The 24,409-nt window shown below is 41.4% G+C and overlaps 1 protein-coding gene and 1 long non-coding RNA gene across 6 annotated transcripts in view; one reads left to right on the top strand and one right to left on the bottom strand.

The window, feature by feature from the left end:
• The window catches only part of PHACTR1 (phosphatase and actin regulator 1), a 558,131-nt gene that overhangs the window by 319,899 nt on the left and 213,823 nt on the right, over positions 1 to 24,409 (bottom strand). The window lies entirely within an intron of this gene.
• Positions 20,988 to 24,409, top strand: part of LOC112658206 (uncharacterized) — a 98,355-nt gene continuing 94,933 nt past the window's right edge. Inside the window, exon 1 of the long non-coding RNA XR_003135603.3 lies at positions 20,988 to 21,226. This is a non-coding gene — a long non-coding RNA (uncharacterized LOC112658206). The remainder of the gene's footprint in view (positions 21,227 to 24,409) is intronic.

Raw genomic sequence — 24,409 nt, 5'->3', positions numbered from 1 at the left:
AAATATTCTGGAGCAGGAGATCTGTTTTGACCAAGAACTATCTATCCCTATTCAGGTCAGACTTTAAGTACCTATAATGAGCCAACAGAAGAAAAAAAAAATTAAGGTCCAAAAAGAGAAGGTATATTGAAATCAGCATGATAATTTGCTTAATCACTCATATATTCATACATTCATTTGGTCATTCAACAGATAGTTATTAACAGCTTACCATGTGCCGGAGTCTGGACATGCAAACATAAACAAAGCAGATGTAATGTCTGTCCTCATGAAGTGTTCAGACTGGTGGAAAGGAATTGGCTTTGTCATTAAATAACCTAGAGTTTGAATCTGACTCTATCACTTGCTACATATTGAATTTGCTTAAACTTTTTCTGAGCCTCATCCTTTTCTTAGGTTCATTGTGAGGTTTAAATGAATTGGCAGAGAATGCGTACCTTGTTATCTGGCAATGCGTATGTCTGTCCTAAAGGTCATATAATTGGTAGGTTCTGCAGTCAGGATAGAAACCCAGGCATGTCTGGCTTGCATGTTTGTGGTTTTAAAAGAATTTTCTAATTACATCTATTTTGATATTCCTCCTTCATTAATTTATCACTCATTCAAAAATTGGGAAAAAAAAAAGTTTACCATGTCTTTTTTTTTTTTTTACCATGCCTTTTTATCTTTCTTCTGCAGAACCTGATGCAGTAAGCATCAACTGATATGAAAGTCACAAGGCAACCAGTCTTGTCACAGAAAAAGTAACAGGAATAGTTATGTTTCTTCAGGTTATACTTGGGAAGCTGGAATAAAGTGTTGGGTTATGAAGGATGTCTTAAAAAATTTTTTTATTGGAATAGAATTGACATACAATGTTATTTTGGCTTTAGGTGTACAACAGGGATTTGAGAATTCTATGTGTTACTCAGTGCAGTGAGTGTAGTTACCATCTGCCACCATACGACGTCATCACAGTATTACTGACTCTATTCCTTATGCGGTACTTTTCATCCCAGTGACTTCTTTATTTTATAATTGAAAGTTCTCCTTTCACCTGCTTCACCCATCCCCTCACCTATCTCCCCTCTGGCAACTACCAGTTTGTTCTCTGTATTTGTGATTGTTTCTGTTTTTGTTGTTTGTTGGCTTTGTTGTTTACATTCCACATATGTGTGAAATCATACTGTATTTGTCTTTCTCTGTCTGACTTACTTCACTTAGTATAATATCCTCCAGGTCCATCCTGATCTAAACTGCGCAGCCCTAGTCAGCATCCAACCAGAAAGAGCTACTCTGGCCATGTGGTAATTTATGGGCATAATTTATTTAAAAGTTTGGAAATATTACAAAATTTCTTAATCATCTAGGGGACTTCCATTAAAAATCCACCAGGTTACAGTACTGTATGCAAAGCCTTTTCAAACCTCTGAGCCCTCTATTATGTTGGACATCATGTTGCAATTCTTCTCTTGACGTCCACAGCCCCACTTACTTCTAAGCTACTTTAAAAAAATAAGCAACTCACCAGACAATGCACTTTCCTTATTCTCTGTCTTTTGCACCATTTATCAGTATATTCTCTTCAGAATATTGGTTTTAGGAAATGCTCTACTGAAAAATGGAGGTGTAGTCAATGGTTGTGGGTAATCCTGTTTACTGATAACCCCTTTCCCCTTCGAGGTTACGTTAGCATTTCAAATGCTCTAAGAAGTCCTGCAACAAATAAACCTGGCTAGCTTAGCTTAACCCAATATTTTCTAAACATTGGACTCCTCTTTTTCTGAAAGCTCTTAGGAACTAGAGTTTATTAACTAGAGTTTGAGAAACGCTGATATATTCAAATCTTCTTCATCATTCATTCTTCATTTCCCCTTTATTCATTTGCTTGCCAAATATGTATTTAACACCATGCCAGACACTGGAGAATGAACAGGAAGGACAATGAAAGGTGGGTATAGTACCTGTGGTCATGAAGCTTATCATCTTGCCTGAGGGCAGATAAGTAAACATGCTACAAACACAGAATGTGGTAAGAGCTGTTGTAAGGGAAATAGAATTGTGGCACTGCATAGGGTTGGGACTTGAACAGTCTGGGGGAATGATTCGGGAGGGCTTCCTGGAAGAAGCGGCTTTATTTTTTTTTAATATTTTATTTATTTATTCATGAGAGACACACACACAGAGAGAGAGAGAGAGAGAGAGAGGCAAAGACACAGGCAGAGGGAGAAGCAGGCCCCACGCAGGGAGCCCGATGTGGGACTCGATTCTGGGTCTCCAGGATCATGCCCCCAGCTGAAGGCAGCACCAAACCGCTGAGCCACCAGGGCTGCCCAAGAAGTGGCTTTATATGAGAACCTAAAGGTGATGTGGGAAATAGCCAGATGGAAATCAGGGGCAGAAATGGAAAGTGTGATGCAGGCAGGGTCAACTGCTTATGTAAAGGTCCCCAAATCAGAGAGGGCCTGAGCTGCCTGAGTGACCAGAAACAGTCTCAACTCAAAGGCCACCATGAAGTCTTTGATATCCCTTTCATCACCATTTCCTGAATCTTCCTCTGTCCTCTAACCACATCTAGCTGATAAACATTTGTTGAATTGCTATTTCCTTTATGATAATGTGATCACAGATATGATCTGTTGAAGCACAGAGATACACATATATATACACACACACACACACCCCATCCCCAACACTCCTAAATTCAAAATAAAGGAGATTTTTTTTTTTAAGATTTTATTTATTTATTTGAGAGAGAGAGCGCAAGCAGGGGGAGCAGCATGCAGAGGGAGAGGGAGAAGTAGACTCCCTGCTGAGCAGGGAGCCCAGTGAAGGGCTTTATCCCAGGATCCTGGGATCATGACCTGAGCCAAAGGCACTCAATGGACTGAGTCACCCAGGTGCCCCCAAAATAAAGGATAATTTTTAAAAGAGGTTTATTGCTAAAAATGTATATGGATGTTCTTTTATTAATTTTATTTCCAAATTTATTTTTTAATTAAAAAATTAAATATAGATATGTAATTGTGAATGGTGAAGTGACACTCTTAATTAACTCCATTGTTGTTTAATCCTCTTTAACATGTTTTCCAATATCAGGCAGGTTGCTTTTGTGACCTAGCAAAGAGAGAGGTAAAAGTGTAATTGGGCAGATTGAATAAGATGCTTAGAATCAAGCGTACCTAAAAGCCAAGAGATTAGACCCAGCATCTCTCTCTGCAGCTGCCATACTGGAATTCCAGACTGCTCTCATCTCCTTGGTTCTCAGACACACAGTAATTCCTGCCTTTCTGTCTATGGCTGCCACCTGGTAATAAAAAAAGAACCATCCCTTTTGTCATCTGTAGAACAGAGGGTAATGTCTCTTAATTAACGAAAGGAAGTGGTGCAATGTAGTGAGAATATTGCAATTGTTTCCAATTAATCCCACATGCAGTTTGGCAAACTTAATAACGCATAAAATGACCTAGGATCTAAATATGGAGAACAATCATCTTTTATCATTTTCCTATTGTTCCAGCAAAAACAAGAAAATTCAAAGGCTTGATGCATAAAAGGTCTACAGATTTATAGTATCATAAATTCTTAAATATAATTGAAAATAGAAATGTACACATGCCTCTCAGATCTTCTGAACCCCCAAATGTTTTATAACCTCTGCAAGTCATCACACATTGACTGGTGTCGATTCAACCACAGTGGAGAAATTATTGGATTAGATACACCATTTGTCACTCAAGCAGACCATCATGGTCTTGGAAAAACAGGAATTAATTAATTAATTTCATCAGACAGTAGCATATCTAGATTCTTTGAGGATAGAGCATGTGCCTTGTGCATTCATCAACCCCTACAGATAAATGCCTCATGAAATGTCTTGCCGCAGATCCATTATACTTTCTTTTTTTTTAAAGTGCAAATGGGGGTTGGGTGGGGGGAGTGCCCAATGCGGGGCTTTATCTCACAACCCTGAGATCATGACCTGAGCCAAAATCAAGGTCGGACAACTGACTGAGACACTCAGTTACCCCAATGTTTTCTTTTAAGTTGGGATAAAATGCATATAACATAAAATTCAGCATTTTACCCATCCAAAGTGTATAATTCAGTGACATTTAGTACTTTCATGATTTTGTACAACCATCACCATCATCTAGCTCCATCATATTTTCATCAACCAAAAAGGAAATCACCGTACCCAGTCACTCTTTGTTTCCTCCTCCCTACCAGCCCCTGACCACCACTTGTCTGCTTTTTGTCTCTATGGGTTTCCATATTTTGGAAGTTTAATATAAACAGAATTGCATAATATGTGGCCTTTTGTGTCTGGCTTCTTTCCCTTTGTATAATTTTTTCAGGATTCGGCCATATTATAGTTGTAATAGTACTTCATTCCTTTTTATGGGTGAACAATATTCCACTACATACTGCATTTTGTTTATTCATCACTTGATGGACATCTGGGGTGTTTTCACTTTCTGGCCATTGTAAATAATGTTGCTATAAACATTCCTGTATAAGTTTTTATTTGAACACTCATTTTCAATTCTTTTGGGTAGCTACCTAACTGTAGACTTGTAGGTGCATGTATACTCTTTTTAAAATTGAATATTATCAGGATTCTGCAAAGATTGAATGTATTTGCTGAAATGCCTTAATGAAAATGCTATTAAGCCCTGAGATGTGCTTGCTTATCTCACAATGAGTCAGGAAAATTTGTGTGGGGTCACTCCTCTCTCCATTAGTTCTGAGGCTACTTTCTTCAGCAGATCTTTGTTGCTAAACACTTGAGCACTGGAGTAGGATTATGTGAGTTTCAATACCAAGCCTGGCATTTTTCAAGGTGTGATCTTAAAATTAGTTGCTTAACTTCTAAAAGTTTCATTGTTTATAAATGGGGGAACTACCTGTAATGACAACATAGGGTTGTGGTTACTTTCAAGAGGATAATATATCTAAAAGACTTACTATATCAGTTGGCTAATAAATGCTCAAGAAATTTAAACCTGGATTGTATTTATACATCCTGGTATCCCTGTGGTGTTTAAGTAGTGCCGTGCTGGGCACATAAAAGTCACTTAATTAGAACTGAATATGTAACATGTTTAATGGGAATTGCCTTTGGTCATTTTGGAGTTTATGAATCTCTCTTTCTTCCTTCCTTCCTCCCTCCCTCCCTCTCTCCCTTCCTTCCTATTTTGTGTTAGAATGTTTCATTTCCTAAAGGGTGAGCAACAGATGGAATTTGACTTTGGAGATCCAGTGTCCATGAATATGGGAAGAGTTCCCCTCATGGGCGTTCTCATTTAATCACTTTGTGGGTGACGTTAGTTATGGGCAGCATAGGTGAGTTCATGAATCTGGTGTTCCCTGCTCAAATTTGTGTATACCTTGTTGAGGAACTTCTCCAAAAGGAAACATCCAAAAACTCTGAGTGTATTAGAAAATTTATGTTTACTAATTTAGGTCCATCTGTGGCATTCTGATTGCAAACCCTATGCCATTTATAATGCCCTATAACAGTTCAGTCTACTTTGCGTGGTTTTTTATGCCAGCTACAAACATCAGATTATATATACCTTGGCTGTGTACTTGTTTCTGGTTTATAATCTGCTCTCAGTTCTCTTAATGCCGCATCCCTGACTCACACCTGCTGTGAAATACATCCATATTTCACAACTCTACAGCTTCCCAAAATCCCAGCGTTAAACTTGAAGGAATTTTAGCTCCCATCCCCTTCCAGTGAAAGATCCAGGTTCAAGTGGAGAGATAGGAGGTCGTGAGAGAGGGAATGGCATCCAGTGGTGAGCTTTTCATGCCGAGAAAGATTTTAGAACATGTGTTTGTTGCCAGACTAGCCCTCTATCTCTTTTTTTCTTTCTGTCAGCCTTCAGGTGCTATGGTTTCTACTTGCTACTGTTCCCCATTGTAATATTCAGGGAAGACCCTTCCTCTACTTCACAGAGATGATTTATGTCATAAGAAATGGTCATAAAGAGTACCCCATGCAATGGGCCAAGTGACAGAGATGATATGGAAGTTGGCTAATTATCATGCACCTATCACTAATTTGCTACTACTCTGGGGGGTGCTTTCTTTTTTTAAAGATTTTATTTATTTATTCATGAGAGACACAGAGAGAGAGGCAGAGACACAGGCAGAGGGAGACACAGGCTCCCTGCGAGGAGACCATTGTGAGACTCGATCCCAAGATCACGACCTGAGCCAGAGGCAGATGCTCAACCACTAAGCTACTCAGGCATCCCCTGGGGGTACTTCCTTAAGGGGCATTTACTGCTGATCTGGTTTAGTTTTTTCCCCAGCCAAAGGTTTATCCAAAAGGACTGGTGCCCAAGATTTTCTGTAGGTGGACTGGCATGGGAAGTCGCCTTGGCCATGAACCTCACCAGTAGCAAATGATTGCTCACATGGAATTGGTGTTATAGGGAGTCCAATAAACATAACATCCAAGTGAAGACTATATGCTTGCTATGCAAACACTTTCTAAAGGCCATGCCCCCAACCTCCTCTTTCAGCCATAAGGAAATCCCCAAGGCAAATCTATACAGACATTTTGAAGCTACCATTGTCTTGGATGACGGGAGTTAGAATCATTTCAGTCTGTCCCGATTTTTCTACCTTCGCACCTGCAATGAGAAGACATCAAGTGTCTCTGTCCAAATGATACATATTGAGGGATAGGCATGTTAAAATATTGGAATTGATCTATTCATGACAGGCTGAGAAACTTAGATGGTATAAACCAGCATAACACTTAGGAATACATTAAACATGATCATCAACATAAAAATCTCCAACCTGTTGGCTTTTTACATGGCAAAGCCAGCAAGAGCTGCATACAGGAACAAGACACAGGGAGGCTGCAAAGGGGCATTTCGTCACTTCTTGGCAGCACATAGCTCCCAAGCAATAAAGCTCACTGAAAAATTATGCCGCCTTCCACTCAAGGTTTGACATGTATTATGAATTCTAAACTGAGTGCTGGTCAGCCATCTATAAAGCAATTTTATCTCCACTGAATATTTCACTATCCTAAAGAGAAACTTCCAGCCTGTTACCCTATAATTTAAGTTGCTTTAAAGAAGTCACTCTAAACCAATATATTGAGGCTTTCGTGAGTTAAAACACGAAAAAGCTCTTAAAACTCTGGTCTCCAGGAGAAATTCATCTTTTAACACCAAAAGAGAAAAAGCAGCTTTAAGAAGGCTTAACATTTCCATCCTACACTGTGAGTTATTTAATTGCAGTAGAAATGCATGTACCAAGAATCGTTCCTTAATTAGTGAAACCTAAAACAGCAGTTGTTAAATGTGTGATTTGAGTTGATGCAATGGGGTGTGCTTTTGCTGTTGTGTGGCAGAGACAGCGATGCTTTTCAGGTTTTATTTTTAAAGTTTGGGTAATTATAACTTAAATTAACAGCGGGGTGTGGGGGGGAATGAATCATTTATTTGCTGCCTCTCATATTACAGCTTCTCTCCCTCAAAAGTATTTCTTTTCTTGTAGCATCTACCTAGGTAGCGAGGTGTTACTCTGTGTCCCGAGGACTTCTGCAACTGGGATTTGACCACATATTGTATAGTAAATATTCCGAGACATGATTGCCACCCTAATTCATTATAAAATAGGAAAGAAAATGCACTCATTTAATTCATTACATTTGCTGGAGATAAAACTTGAAGAATCAACAAGCAGCAGTTTGATGTAGGAGGAAGGGTTCTGTACTAGATGTCAGGAAGCCTGGTTCTGGACTCCCTTCTGCCAGTGATTAGCGGGGGTACCATGGCACCCCCCACTCCTGGGGCCTCGGTTTTCTTACATGCTTTCTGGGGTTGCATGTGGCTCTGAGATGCCAGGATCCTGGTGATCATGATTGGGTAGCAGTAAAGAGGAGTGGGGTGACATGAGAATATCCAACTACTTAGATAATCTCCTGCTTTCCTCTAATTGGTACAAGTCATGAGTCAGCCTAGAGTTGGCTGGCATTTTGACTGATGAGGGAAGAGTCCTGGGGAGGACAATGACTTGTTGACTGTCACACCATTGATAAATGTTGGAAAGAGAGTGCAAGACAGGGATTTCTTGGCCAGGTTATCTAAGGCAATCTCTCCTTAAATCATGGAGAAACCAAGGGACATCTGAATGAAAGCCTTTACAACTGCATTTTTCAATGGCTACTCATTACCTCAGACTAGGAAAGAGTCACAGCTTTTGGTTATCTACTGGCTTTGGTTCCAGTTCAGTTACTTTGCCACACAAGGCAGCTCCTACATGTTCTATTTTTATCTTGTTTTTTAGAGAAGCTCGTTATATAATGATAAAGAGTGAGGGTATGTATTTCCCTGATGCCAAGTGATGTTGAGTGTTTCATGTGTCTGTTGGCCATTTGTATATTTTCTTTGAAGAAATGTCTGTTCATGTCTTCTGCCCATTTCTTGACTGGATTGTTTGTTTTTTAGGTGTTGAGTTTGATATGTTCTTTATGGATTTTGGATACTAGCCCGTTTATCTGATAAGAAATTTTCAAATAGCTTCTCAAATCCTGTAGGTTGTCTTGGTTTTGTAGACTGTTTCCTTTGCTGTACAAAAGCTTTTTATCTTGATGAAGTCCCAATAGTTCATTTTTGTTTTTGTTTCCCTTGCTGTTGAAGATGTGTCTAGCAAGAAACTGCTGAGGCTGAGGTCAAAGAGGTTGCTGCCTGTGTTCTCCTCTAGGGTTTTGATGGAAGACATATAGATGGCCAACAGACACATGAAAAAATGCTCAACATTTTTTCAAATACAAATTAAACACACAATGAGATACCTTCTTACACCAGCCAGAATGGCTAAAATGAACAAGCCAGGAAATAACAGATAGTAGCGAGGATGTGGAGAAAGGGGAACCCTCTTACACTGCTGATAGGAATGCAAGCTGGTATAGCCACAGTGGAAAACAGTATGGAGGTTCCTCAAAAAGTTAAAAATAGAGCTACCCTAAGAACTATCAATTGCCCTACTGGGTATTTACCCAAAGGATACAAACATAGTGATCCAAAGGGGTACCTGCACCCTAATGTTTATAGCAGCAATGACCACAATAGCCAAAATATGAAAAGTGTCCCAATGTCCATCGACAGATGAATGGATAAAGACATGGTATATATGCACAATGGAATATTACTCAGTCATCCAAAAATTGAAACCTTACCATTTGCAATAACGTGGATGGAACTAGAGGGTACTATGCTAAGCGAAATAAGTCAATCAGAGAAAGACAAATACCATATTATTTCACTCATATGTAGAATTCAAGAAACAAAACAGAGGATTATAGGGGAAGAGAGAGTAAAAAAAATAAGACGAAATCTGAGAGAGAGAGACAAACCATAGGAGGCTCTTAACTCTAGGGAACACACTGAGGAGAGGTGGGTAGGGAGATGGGGTAACTGGGTGATGGGCATTAAGGAGGGCACTTGATGTAATGAGCACCGGGTATTATATGCAACTGACGAAGTACTAAACTCTATCTCTGAAACTAATACACTATATGTTAATTACTTAAATTAAAAAAAAAAAGAGTGAGGGTCTGATACAGATTTGTGCATGAATGTTCACAATAGCTTATTTGTAATAACCAAATCTGGACACAGCGCCAGTGTTCACTAACAGGTGAACAGATAAGCAAGCTGTGGCACGTCTATACAACAGAACACTACTTTGCGAAAAAAGGGGTTGAACTGCTGATACCCACAACGGCATGGATGAATCAGAAAATAATCATACTGAGTGAAAGGGGCAAAACCAAAAAGTTCGTAAGTTCGCATTGTATGATGTCACTTATATAAAACTGCAGAAAATGCAAGCTCATCTGAAATGATGGAAAGCAGACCAGGAATTGCTTGGAGGCTAGTGTGGAACAGCTGGTAGGACTAAAACGAAGCATGAGTGTGGCATAGGGCTACGGTTCCTATGGTGGTGATAGTTTCATGAGCATAGGCATATGTTTATGTTAAAAGTCCTCAAATTGTACACTTTAAATATGTGCCATTTATAGTACATTAATTGCTCCGAAAAATAAAAATAAAAAAACCCATAGGGGCCTGGAGTGGAAACTCAGTCTCATTATCCACTTGCTTTATAACCTTTGGTGAGTTAATAACCACATTGGCAAAAGGAGGGTAATCCTCATTCCTACTTCGCAAAGGTGCCAGGGGATAAAGGTTTTGGGGGATTAAATTCATACCTGTGAGGTGCTCAGTAAAAACTAGCTCTTCCTACTATTTTCCTGGAACTACTGAGAAAGGATTCTGTTATACCTTCTGCATTTCATTCCCATAAGGTTTGAGTTCATGAGTCTATTTAAGGAATATTGAAGTGAGGCACACTCATGCCAATTTTCTGGTTTCTGCTCAGCACCCTGTCTGGGAGCTTTCTCCTGGCCACGCTCTAAAATAGTGCCCTTACGCTAATCACTTTCTGGACCCTTTTCTGATTTCTTTTCTTTCCTGACTCTTACCATCATCTGACATTATATGACACATTTCCTTGTTAATTTGTTTATTTTCTGTCTCTCTTCACTGAACATAAGCTCCCTGAGACCAGGGACTATGTTGGTTCCCCAATAAAAGTCACTCAAAAAATAATGTGTTGAATATTGAATAAATAAATGACCACATAATGTCCAAAAACTTCCTTGGTGATGGGAGCAGGGTGGTGGTGACATGCATTTCTGATGCTGGTAGCAGGGACAGGTTTATGGTCCCCTGTGATTCCATGCAGCTGGCCCAACAGACCCAGGTAGCTGAGTAGAAAAAGATCCAAAATTGTTGGTGCACCTGGATTTCTCAGTTGGTTAAGCATCTGCCTTTAGCTCAGGTCATGATCCCTGGGTCCAGGTTCCCTGCTCAGCAAGGGGTCTGCTTCTCCTTCTCCCTCTGCCCCTCCCTTGGCTCATGTGCATACAGGCATGCAGGCTCTCTCTCTCTCATAAATAAAGTATAAAAAAAAAAAAAGATCTGAAATTGTTAAGATCAGTGAAGTTCCCATCTCATTTCATTCCTGGCTCTGCAGGAGTTAAGAGACTGCCTGGGCTGAACAAAATATTTGATAAAAAATAAGATTAGAGCCAGAGATTGTTACTAAAATGATGAAGAACAGAAATCTTAAGCTTTAGAAAGTTGTGATGGCTTTGAAGTGATGGGTCCTTAGACTCTTTCTATTACAGTCGATAAGAAGAGAAATTGGACAAAAATTAGGTCTGAGGTACAATGTCACCCCCTCTGCCCCCCAGTGGCCCTTGAAAGTGCAAGCAATTTGTTCTGGTGTGGCTAACCCAAGATGTGCCCCGGGCTGTCCCCTTCTCCTTCTTTTTTAATTCTACAAATGCAAATTACATGTCTAAACCTCGAAGTAGTTCATTTTTTACTTGTTTCCATTTATCTGTCTTGTCCTCCTCCTGCCATGTCTCCTGTAGATGCTAATCCTTCAAGTTCGTAGCTTTAGGAGAAATGTGAAAATGGCACTAATGCCAGTTCAGTGTTATGTCTTCTATAATGACGCATCTGAACAGTGCTCTATGGAATATATGCTTGAGTGTGCAATTGTGCTGCAACCAGCCCTTGTGTGAGTACTTTTATTTGATATCTATGTGTAAACAGATCACTGAATTTATTCTGCCTTGAGCCTTTTCCTTAGGAATCTGCAAACAATGCCTGATAAATAAGTAGCACACTTTTCAGCGCATACGGAGGGCCTCCTGACTTAGCATTTGTCATCTTTTATGTTTTAATTAACCTCATTTGATCTCTTTATTGTTGCAATTACATTCCAATTTTGTGTGCAGACACTTGAGAGCCTTGAGCTAGATTAATCAATTAGTATTACAATTAGCATTATACCAATATAAATATAAGTGGAGAAGTGGCTACAGTAGCTGCAGATACATTACTTTCAGTCTGAATAAAGAGTCTGGCTGTGGAAAATTCTTTCAGGCTATTTCAAAGTGCAAAACCCCTAAAGGCACATTAGGGGTTTAGATGTTTTTTGGTCTTGGTTTGGTGCTAAGTCAACTCATTCTTTGCTGCAGTTACGCATAGTTCTTTAAGGGGCAGCCAAATTGTCTCTTGATCTTGTTTTCTATGGTGCTCAATCTGAAAGCACAAGGCAGTGGCCCTGATCAAAGGCTCTCAGTGAACAGGGAGTTTGAGCAGGTTGTAAAAAGATTAGGTCCAAGAATAATCTCTTCTCAGGCAGAAGAATACATTGCTCAGCCATGGGGTGACCAGCTCAATGCACAGGTCTAAGAGATTTTTCAGAGTCTGTTTCGTTTTACATAAGACATACAGGTTGGCAGCCACCATGAGCGCAGGGCTGAACACAGAACAGAGTTTGTCCTTTGCAGGAACCACATGGCTAGATGGAAATAAAATGAGGAAGATCAGGTCCTAAATTCCTGTTCAGTCCCAGGGAAAATAGCCATCCTCCAGATTCCTGCTTCCCTATCAAACTACCCACATCTACGCATTCACACACAAACACATGCAAACCATAAATAAAGGGCACCTGGGTGGCTCAGAGGTTGAGCATCTACCTTTGGCTCAGATCATGACCCCAGAGTCCTGGGATCGAGTCCTGGGATCGAGTCCCGCATCAGGCTCCCTGCATGTGGGAGCCTTCTCCCTGCCTGTGGGAGATGCTTCTCCCTCTGCCTGTGTCTCTGCCTCTCTCCCTGTGTCTCTTCTGAATAAATAAATGAAATCTCTTTAAAAAGCCGTAAATAAGGTATTAGTTAATATCTGAGATGCTTTCCTTTCTTTGTCTGAACTTCTAAATCGCAGCATCAATGTCTGTATGTTATACTGTGCTTTTGTTTCTTATGTATTCTCAAAAGTATGGGTGTATTTTGTGCACATATTGGATTATAGCATTTGGTAGCATTTACTGAACCTTTGCTAGGGCTCACACAGCATCTATTTTCTCTTGTAATCCTCCTAACAGGCCTCTGAGGAAGGTGCCCTATTATCTCCAATTTCTAGACTGAGACACTGGGGCACAGAAGGGATCCATATCTGGTGAGAGGTAGATCAGGGACTGAAAGTAGAGACTAGGTTTTGTGCGTCTTTAGTGTCCCTCAAAAAGCACTGCAAACACATACAAGGTGACCAGCAAGTAGCTAGTCATTAGAGTTTCAACCCTATGAGATGAGTAGATGCATTCTTTGTCGGGGTCTTGGGGGAGTTGATACAGATCTGAAATCCTCCTCAAAACCCTGGCTCACCGGAGTCACAGAATAAATCTTACGCACTGCCATGAGTTGAACTGTGTACTTCTAAAAGATATATGAAGTTCTAAGCCCTGAAACCTGTGCATGTGATCTTATTTGGAAATAGGGTCTTTGCAGATAGAATTAATCCCGTTTGACTGGTGACCTCTGGGAAGAGAAGAAAGCCAGAGGCAGGCATGCACAGAGGAAAGATAATATGACGACATGCAGGGGAGAAGGCATGGGATGAGAGTGGCAGAGACTGGAAGGATACATCTGCAAGGCAAGAAATGCAAGGATTGCAGACTCCCGCCAGAAGCTAGAAGAGGCTCTAGGAATCCAATATACAATATACACCAACTCATATTTTTCCTTTTTCACAATAGATCAAATTGTAGATGCCCTGTAAAGGCTTCCTGAGCAGGCCTCATGCTGAGTAGAGATCTGCGCAGCTATACCTGGGGTCCCAGCAGGTGTGGGCTAATGCAGTTTATGTAGGAGCTCTCTCGAGGAGTACGTGATTCCTACATGGAACAATATATGGACTCTACCAAGGCTACCAAGCATTGACACTACTGGTCTCACTCTTGCTTGATCTATATCCCCCCTCAAATGAAAAAATTCTAGGCCTAGTGGGAACACAATAAGGTGTGAGCCCAGGTCAGAAGAAGGAAAGCTATCTCTGCCTATAGTCAGGCACTGAGCCTCATTTGTCGGCTCTTTCTGACTGAGTCTAGGAATTCCGGATACTCCTCTGTGCTGATCCCTTAAGAATCTTCATAAGCCTTTAACAAAAACAGTCTTTTTTTTTTTTTTTTTTTGGAGGAAAACATTGTCTTTATTCTGAGATTATGCCCTTCCTATTAAGATGCCAACATCTCCTTTGTCTTATGCTATGAAGGTGACTCTACATAGTGAAGTTTTTAATCTTTTAATTTCCCTTCTTTGGCAAAATAAACAAAGTTGGTATCCCTATGTCAAGCCTTGATTGTTTATTGAGACTTTATAATGTGTTCCATGGAAATTCAAAATCTGACCTTGGTTAGGCTGTTTGTAGCCAGAACTGTATCAGCTACTTTTATCCTGATTCATCCTTTTGCAGAGAACTATAATGGAAGAGAAATGACAGAAAAGAAGAGTTGGAAAGGGTTATATTTTAAATGTATAATTTGCATACAGTGCAACGCACAAATCTGAAGTGTCAGTTTGATGAATTTTAATGAATGTATAACCCATGTAGGAAAGCTGACTTTTAGTTCCAGTTCTACCACTATCCATCTGTAGGATCTTGAACACGCTACATAACTTCATGGTTTCCAGTTGTTCATCTGAAAACAAAGAGCATGGACAAGCAGGTCTCTAGGGATAGACAGTTGTTGAAATCCACCTGACTCTGATTTCTCTAGTCCTCTTCAAAGATGAAGAGCCAGCTGTTTATTTAGTTCCACAACTATATGGTGAACACATACCAAGTGCAAAGTCCTCCTCTAGAGCTGGGGACCTAGCAGGGGGATTGCCCATGAAGTAATTTGAAAAAGAAGGCACTTGGATGCTTTTGGTGCTCATCCCCATGAAGATAAAGTGAGTTATGTTAGAGAAGTTCCATTATAGTCATCAATTCTAACAGGTTTCTTTGCTACCTTTATCCTCTCATTCCTCCTAGCTTTCATGGCACTGGGATTCTCAAATTATGATTATTTGATCACCAGATTTTGAAATATCCCTTTATAACATCTACAAAATGTTATTTCCCATGGATATTTTAATTCCTATAATATTACTTGCAGAACATTTTTTTTAATTTATTTATTTCAGAGAGAGAGAGAGCGAGCGAGTGAGAGAGAGAGCACAAGCATGAGCAGGAGAGGTAGAGGCAGAGAGAGAATCTTAAGTAAACTCTGAGCTGTGGCGGAGCCTAATGTGGGACTCAATCTCATAACCCTGAGATCACTACCTGAGCCAAAACCAAGAGTACGATGCTTAATTAACTGCACCAGCCAGGTACCCCTTATTTGCAGGACATTTCTTTCTTTCTTTTTTTTTTTTTAAGATTTTTTTTATTTATGCATGAGAGACATAGAGAGAAAGAGGCACAGACACAGGCAGAGGGAGAAGCAGGCTCCATGCAGGGAGCCCGATGTGGGACTCGATCTCAAGACTCCAGAATTACACCCTGGGCCGAAGGCAGGTGCTAAATTGCTGAGCCACCCAGGGATCCCTGCAGGACATTTCAAACTTATAATCTGCAACTAAATTTCTGAGTTTAAGAAAAATATGAAATCATTACTTAACCAAGATTTGGGATGCATTAAATACCAGCCATATAGATAGATAAATAAGGGAAAGGGTAGGGGCACCTGTGTGGCTCAGTGGTTGAGCATCTGCCTTTGGCTGAGGTCATGATCCCGGGGTCTTGGGAGTGAGTCCTGTGTTGAGCTCCCCACAGGGAGCCTCCTTCTCCCTCTGCCTACGTCTCTGCCTCTCTCTCTCTGTGTCTCTCATGAATGAATGAATGAATGAATGAATAAAATAAATAAGAGCAAGGGTAATGTGTCTCTCTTTGCAGATATGGGCCTAGTCATTTCCATGCTCTGAAACCCCAGGCAAGTAGTTCAACTTTATTGAATCTTAGTTTCTTCGTAAAAACAGGATAAAGAGGGCAGCCTGGGTGGCTCAGCATTTTGGCGCCACCTTTGGCCCAGGGCATTTTCCTGGAGATTCGGGATTGAGTCCCACATTAAGTTCCCTGTATGGAGCCTGCTTCTCCCTCTGCCTGTGTCTCTGCCTCTCTCTCTGTCTCTGTGTCTCTCATAAATAAATAAATAAATCTAATAATAAATCAATAAAATCTTAAAAAAAAAAAACAGTTGGTAGGAAGTACCAACTTCCTTTCTACCCTTCCCACTCTTGGAGAAGTGACAATGGCTAGAACAATCCTAGAAGCTACCTCACCAGCCATGGCCCACTCCTTTCTAGGCTGTTAAGTTTGAGAAAAACAAATTTCTATCTTGTTTAAGCTACTGCATTTGAGGACTTCTTTGTTCTAGCAGCTTAGCCTTTATCTTAACTAATACAATTGCCTGTATGGTTGTCCTTTGCATGTGTAGCTTCTGGACTCAAGATTCAGCTCCTACTCCTAGAGTTATGGTACTGATGCAAACTTTCTTGGACCTAGAACTGGTATATTTGTTTCAACCAGAAACTGGTCCCCTGTGCCTTCTTTTATAGTGACTCACCACTTAGGGTGATGGTCCTCCTCCCCCAGTGCTGGAGGATGAGTGTGGCTGGCAACGCTGATAATCAAGTGTTGTTAGAGCAACATAGGCAAAGATACTGATTGTGAGATACTTGAGTAATTGTTGGAGGATCAATGGTCAACAAATTGGGATTATCTTTCTTTTCCTGTAGTCCCCAAAGAGGTTCTCCAGACACACAAAAAAGCTCTGTTCATAGGGCCCATTTGCAGGTTTAACCAGCAGATTAAAAAGTCTTTTACTTGAAGGATTTTAGATATAAAATATTTTATTAAAAAACGGTGCAAAAAATTGGGGCACCTGACTGAATCACTTGGTAGAGTGTGCAACTCTTTTTTTTTTTTTAAGATTTTTATTTATTTATTTGAGAAAGGGCGAGTGAGCTAGCATGAGTAGGCGGAGGAGCAAAGGGAAAGGGAGAAGCAGACTCCCCACTGAGCAGAGAGCCCCACATGGTTTGATCCCAGTACTCTGGGATCATGCATGACTTGAGCTGAAGGCAGACGTGTAACCAACTGAGCCACCCAGACACCCTGAGTGTGCAACTCTTGATCTCGGAGTTGTGATTTTGAGCCCCATGTTGGGTGTAGAGCTTACTTTAAAAGAAAATCTTGGGGATCCCTGGATGGTTCAGTGGCTTAGTGCCTGCCTTGGGCCCAGGGTGTGGTCCTGGAGTCCCAGGATCAAGTACCACATCAGGCTCCTGCATGGAGTCTGCTTCTCCCTCTGCCTATGTCTCTGCCTCTCTCTGTGTCTCTCATGAATATATAAAATCTTAAAAAAAAAAAAAAAGAAAATATTTTTTTTAAAAAGGTGCTGGCTCACATGGGTAGCTCAGTTAGTTAAGTGTCTTGTCTGCCTTTGGCTCAGGTGATGATCCCAGGGTTCTGGGATCAAGCCCGGAGAGTCAGGCTCTCTGTTCAGCAGGGAGTCTGCTTGTTCCTCTGCCCCTCCCTCTGCTCATGCTCCCTCTCCCCACCCTTCTCAAATAAATAAATAAATCTTTTTTAAAAAGTGCCAAAAAAAATTAAAGGGAGACAGTAGCTATGTTTGTGACTCAAAAGACATTGTCATTTGCATCAACATTTAAAACAATGATTACTTAACCATTAAGTGTCATGAAAGCATTTACATGAAATTAAAATGATACTCTGACAAGCCAGAATGAGGGAGCAGTCTCAGTAGAGGCTGATCAGTGAGACACCATTCAAGTGTATCATCTGGGCATCTTGGATGTGTGTTGTTTTTTTTTAAATATCGTATTTATTTATTCATACGAGAGGCAGAGACACAGGCAGAGGGAGAAGCAGGCTCCATGCAGGGAAGCCCGATGTGGGACTCGATCCCAGGACCCCGGGATCACGCCCTGAGCCGAAGGCAGATGCTCAACCATGGAGCCACCCAGGCACCCCTTGGATGTATTTTTTTAAATGAAGAAAACGCAGTGAAGAAATGACAAGCTTTGGCCATGAATGAATAGTCCTCAAAAGAGGTAAGATTGGCAGCTGTTTGTATGATGTGACTAAGGAACAATGAGTCATTTGTTCTTCAGATTTGTCTGTTTCAAGTCTGAGAGTCACTGTGGCTCTTCAAACTCCTTGGGTTGAGCCACTGTCCTCCACGCTCTTCCAATTAAGGGACAACGCATTATTGCAGTAACATTGTAAGGGTCCATACGTCCTCTGGCTAGGAAACTGTACTACCTCACTACCATTCAATCCACACTGAGTGTCTGTAATGAATAGTTCAAAGGACTGAAGAATCTGGAGTCAGTACCCTGGAACAGAGCCAGGACAGAGATTCAGGTGCATGTAACTTGCTCAGTGATGCTCTCAGGAGAAAGGGTGAGCTGGAGTAGGTTATAGGGCAGGGAGGGGGCTCAAAGCAAAGGATGTGGTCTCATTTGACCCCATGGGGAAGCTTGAAGCATGAACTTGCCCACAGAGTTGGGTCCCACCTTTAGGTAGGGAGCAAGTATTTGGTCCCTGTGTGCTGGTCATCCATTCTTAGGCTGCCAGCTGCCCTAGGTGGAGGAGGAGTTTGGTGGCAGCAGGATAAATGAATAAGAGAGGCATAATTTCCTGATGCAGCAGTTCTGTTTTGCTTAGGGCATTTCTCCAGAGCAGTGCTTCTCAAACTTTCCTGCCCACTGGAGTCTCAGGGGGATCTTTAAAAAAATGCCACTGTGTTGCATCGACACTCAGACGTTTGTGATTTAAAGCATTTTTGCCTGAAACTCTCTGACTTCTCCCTCTTCTCCTTCATGACTCATGTGCCCTTCCTCTGTGCAGCCTTTCTTTGGTCCTGCCTTGGGATGGGCTAAACACATCAATGCTGCTCTCTTCTGGTGCCTTTACCTCTCTCTCTTGTGTTACACAAACCGTCAGCCTCTACTGGGGTTGTCTTCCTCCCCAGCTCCCTTGCCCATCTCACTGAGTTCTCCCTTGAGAATGTGAACAGAGCTTTGTCTATCCTGGCCCCTACCAAAGTGCCTGGCACAGAGGACAACCTCTGGGTTCATGACTCGAATGGATAAATGGATGGAATACAACTTTTCAAATGAGTGGGACAGACACAAATGCTCCACAGCTCTGAGGAGGAAGTAATCCTTCAGTGCTGCAGCAGGCTTTGAGGGAATTTTTTTTTAAAAGATCTTATTTATTTATTCATGATAGACAGAGAGAGAGAGAGAGAGAGAGAGAGAGGCAGAGACACAGGCAGAGGGAGAAGCAGGCTCCATGCAGGGAGCCTGACATGGGACTCAATCCTGGGTCTCCAGGATCATGCCCTGGGCTGAAGGCAGGCGCTAAACCACCGAGCCACCCAGGGATCCCCCAGCTTTGAGGGAAATTAAACCAGGATTCTGAAGGAGAAAAGGAAAACAAATCACTGTCACGTCCCAGTTCCTCAGTCTACCTAGAATCCTGGGGGTTAATTTCAAGCCAGTTTTGGTGATAGGTAGCAAGATGGAAGCTGGATGAACCAGGCATTGTTGGTGCTCCTCTGGGTAGCCTTCCAGAAGGGACCAATCATGGTTTTTAACACACATAGTGAAAACTGGTCTGGAAAGAGGTTTCACCTTTCTCCCACGGTCATTTGAAAAGGATCATTCATCCATCAGCACGCCTTTTCTCAGCAGGTGTCTCTCTTTGTCCTGTTCAATGTATTAATGGATCCTGGGTGACACACTGGGGCATGGGGGTGGGCGCCATCATCCTTGCAATGATGAATAACTGGATAGCTCTACTGTCCCCCCATGTATGAGCATGAGAGAGGGGCTCCACAGCTTACACAGAGCCTGGATATGACTAGGATTTGTGTGAGAGCCATCAAGTCAGCTGACATTTATTGCAGGTAAAAGAGAGATGGCGCTGGTGGTGGGAGGTGGAGCAGGAGACACCTGCAGTCAGCAGGGGGTGGTTAGCCATCTTACTTCTGGGGTGCTAACCTGCTGGGAGCATGCTTTCAGACTCCCAGGAGATAGCAGGAGCTGAACTTGCCCTCTACCTGTACAGAAAGATTATGTCTCTCTTCTGCAGGCATCTTCCAGGATGCCTCTGGGTTTGCTCTTCATCAGACTGTTTTCTACAAAAAAACTTGACATTCGCAGATGGTCCTGAGCCACAGGTCTTACCATCATGGGCACGTGAGGGCCTTTTCGGTGTGTACCTGCCCATACCTATTCTACTTGCCATAGTGTTTAAGGATACAGGCTCTGGATTTAGATAGGCCTGGATTCAAGTCCTGGCTATGTGACTTGAGGCAAATAACTAAGCTTCTTTGAGTCTCAGTTTTATGATCTGTATAACAGAAGTAATAATAGTACCTTCTTCATAGGCTTATGGTGATAACAAAATATTGTCCATGCAAAAACATTCAGAATTGTTCCTACAACATAATAGGGGATTTAACATGTTGACTAGATTATTGTTGCTGTTGCTGTCATTAATCTTTCAAATTTGACAATTTTTGCAAGTCAGTGCAAGAAATTGCACTTGGCCTTGAGGTTAAAAAGGTCAACAAGATCTGCCCCTAAAAAGCTCATAGTCTAGAGAGTCAAATGCACTTAAGAGCTCTAAACTTAAGTTCTGTTTGACACTGCCTACATTGCACCTTTATGTGAATCAGAAAAAAAGATACTCCCTCTGCCAGGAGGCTGGATTTTAGACCCTTGCCCTCTTGGCCGTGTGTCCTTGCTCACTGAACAATCTGAACAACTGTGCATAATGACCATATGTGACATGAACTATGCCAGCAGCATTAGCAAAATTGTGATTATTGTACTTGGGGTGGGAAAGGTAAAATAAATCTTCACAACGAAGGTGGCATCTAAGCTATATCTTAAGCAATGACTAGATTTAACAAGGGTTGCAAGATTTGCCAGAAAAAAGCAAAACAAAGGCATGGAGTCATGAAAAGGTTGGCTAGAAAGCTCTTGGACCAGAGTGTGAAGAGCTGTGAATGCCACACAAAAGAGCTTGGTGTTTTTGTCTCTAAGCACTGTGAGCTCATGATCAGTTCTGTGAGCTCACTGCCTGCTGGACATTTGTGATATGGATTCGTAAACAGAGAGTGGAAAGGGAAGGCTACTCTACAAATCCTGATAAGAGGAATGAGGCCCCAAAGCAGGTTGTGATGGAGAAGAAGCCAATGCCAGAAATGCTACAAAGGAAGACTCTTCAGGACTTGTTGGACAACTTTCGATGGAAATAAAGAATATGAATCAAGGGTGAGTCCAAATCACCTTGTCTATCAAGAGGCTTGATGGATATTGATGTCAGGATAGGGAACAGGTGAAATAGGCAAGGACCTGGGCTTGGGGGAGCACAGATTTTGAGGTATGTCAAAATATAAATATTTTGAGGTATATCCAAATATAAATATGGATGTGGTATTCAGGTGAGGATCAGGGCACAGATTTAGAAGTCATCAGTTTGTAGGGCAGAACTAAAGCAATGGGAATGGATGAAATCTGTTGGGGAGGGCATATAATGAGAAAAGAAGATCCAGGATAGTATCTTGGGAAACATCAATTAGAGACTAGACAGGAAGACAACAGACAAATAAGGAGAGCTCAGAATCATGGAGAAAATCCAGGAAAGACAGTGCCAGGAGTGAAAGATATCAAGGGCAACCACAATTCTACAAGAGGAAGAAGTTAGGCCAATGGGGCTAATGGCTGCAGAAAGTTCTAGCAGTATGAGGTCTGATAGGTAGCATTTGGGAGTTCGTGGGGGACCTAACTAAAGAAGCTCCTGTAGTGATATGTCAGAAGGAACACTACAGACGGGGTGCCATGTGAGTTTAAGGGAAGAATGTGGAGGAAGGAACATAGACTATTTTTTCAAAGAGATTAGTGAAGAAACTAAAAAGATATATGGTTTATTAGAATGAGTCTGAAGATATATGAAGGAGAGGCTCCTAGAACTGGATTATGTATTTCTGCTTTGGATAGCAAAGAAATGGGAGACTTTTTTGGGGGTAGGAGAAAAGAGGAGTCTCTAGGCCAATTTTTTTTTTTTTTTCCTTTTGGAGTTCAGTTCTGGGCTTTCTATAATATAAATGCTATGGCAAGATAAGATGCTGTTTTAATGTGGTGTTCTAGTGGGGACAGTCTTCAGCCAAATCTAGGAACTTTTAAAACACAATATGCATTTCAAAAAGTAAGGGGGTGGTGGTGGAGGAACTATATCAATATCTATTGCACATGTGCTAAATTCCATTCCACGTGCTAGTTTTATGTACATCGTCTGATGTAATGTAATGCCCAGAATGACTATAGGGATGTAGGAAGTTTTTTTTTTTTTTAAGATTTTATTTATTCATTCATGAGAGACACACACACACACACACACACAGAGAGAGAGAGAGAGAGAGAGAGGCAGAGACACAGGCAGAGGGAGAAGCAGACTCCATGCAGGGAGCCCGATGCGGGACTCAATCCCGGGTCTCCAGGATCACACCCTGGGCCAAAGGCAGGCGCTAGACCTCTGAGCCACCCAGAGATTCCCAGGAAGTTTTCTCTCAGAACAGAGGTTCCTAACCAGGAGATACATTACCTTTTATTCAACTTTTTGCGTATGTACGTGTGGCATTTGACAGATAGTTCATAGCTTTAATGAGATGATCTACATGTTCCAAAACACTAAGAACTGTTGACTCGGAGGACTGTTCATCCCAAAAAGCATGCAACAGAGGAATAGGCACTAATTTCATTTTGTTCACATTTGTATTCTTTCAGGGGAGTTCCTGCTTTTCATGCACCTGCTGTACTGGCCTCCCCACAGTCTTGACCAACTAATAGGCTCTCAGTACTTGTCGATTAGCTAATAGGCTGTTGTGTTTACTCAAATATGTTTATCACTTAGAGGAAAAAGTAGAGAAATTTTCACTTCCAACCTATGGCTGATATCCCAACTCAACTGTGTTGATCAACAGGTCAGTTGAGCCCTCAGCAAAAAAGTGACATAGTTATTGGGAGCTATTTGTGCCTGAAATTTGCATCACAGAAGTTCTACCAGGTAATTGTGTATAAAATACAAAGGGCATCTGCCATGCGTCTGTATTAGCAGCTACCACCAGGAAAGCATATGCCAAGATAAACAGGCAATTTAGGTGATGGATTTGAAAGAGGACCAAAACCAGAGAAACAATCCATGCTGGCATAATGAGCTTCTCACACATGATTTCCATCAGAAATGGTACATATTGAAGGGCAATGCAAAAAGAAATGACTTGAAAACATCTATTTCCATTATGTTCATCAACTTGTGATACAAATCATAGGAAAAAGCACTTAGCATTTCTAAGATGGGCATAAATGAGTCTAAGCAACTGCAAAATATGATCACTTACTATAATTTAAGAATTATAGGGCAGCCTGGGTGGCTCAGCGTTTTAGCACCGCCTTTGGCCCAGGGTGTGATCCTGGAGACCCCGGATCGAGTCCCACGTCAGGCTCCCTGCGTGGAGCCTGCTTCTCCCTCTGCCTGTGTCTCTGCCTCTCTCTCTCTCTCTGTGTCTCTCATGAATAAATAAAGTCTTTAAAAAGAAAAGAATTATATTTGATGTAGAGAGGTTACATTAGAGACCTTATTATCACTAACAGAAACTCCTCGTTATCCAGACTTTCACATTTATAAAGTTTAGAGAAGCAAAGTATCATTATAGGGGTAAGTCGCATGTAAACTTCCACTTATAAATTAAGTCATCATGGTATTTCCCCTCTTCCCACTGTGCATCTTCAGGCCAATCCTATTAAGATTTGTTTCTTGCTGATGAATGATGTTCTCTGACAACACAATGTCAATTGATTGTAAAGAGAAACAGCAAATCTTGCAAGGATTGTATGGTTTCAGGGAATGAGTGAATACGATGATGGGGAATTGTAAAGCCAGGGAAACACGAGCTTCTAAGAGATCAGTTAGTGATAGAAAAGAGAAAAAAAAATTGGCCAGGGTAATGAAACGATAGATGCTTCCAGACTTGCAGTAGCATAAGAATATTAGGAAAAGGGGGATCCCTGGGTGGCGCAGCGGTTTAGAGCCTGCCTTTGGCCCAGGGCGCGATCCTGGAGACCCGGGATCGAATCCCACGTCGGGCTCCCAGTGCATGGAGCCTGCTTCTCCCTCTGCCTATGTCTCTGCCTCTCTCTCTCTCTCTCTCTCTCTGTGACTATCATAAAAAAAAAAAAAAAAGAATATTAGGAAAATGTGGGAGGTTTCATATGATGTCGTAAATGCGATTCTCTTCTGCATCGTCCTGCAGGAACCAGGTACAATGTCTGACATGGTGCATTGGGCTGTCGTAATACTTGTTGCAAAGTTATTTTAAGTAATAACTTCTTTTTTATGTTTGTTTCATGAGTTACCGCACAATGGCATTTCATCCTAAATGTTGCTAAATATAGGAT

This window comes from Canis lupus, chromosome 35 (assembly GCF_003254725.2).
Source record: "Canis lupus dingo isolate Sandy chromosome 35, ASM325472v2, whole genome shotgun sequence".
Classification (NCBI taxonomy): Eukaryota; Metazoa; Chordata; class Mammalia; order Carnivora; family Canidae; genus Canis; species Canis lupus.
The sequence above is the reverse complement of the archived record's forward strand: the minus strand, read 5'-3'. Positions and strand labels throughout refer to the sequence as shown.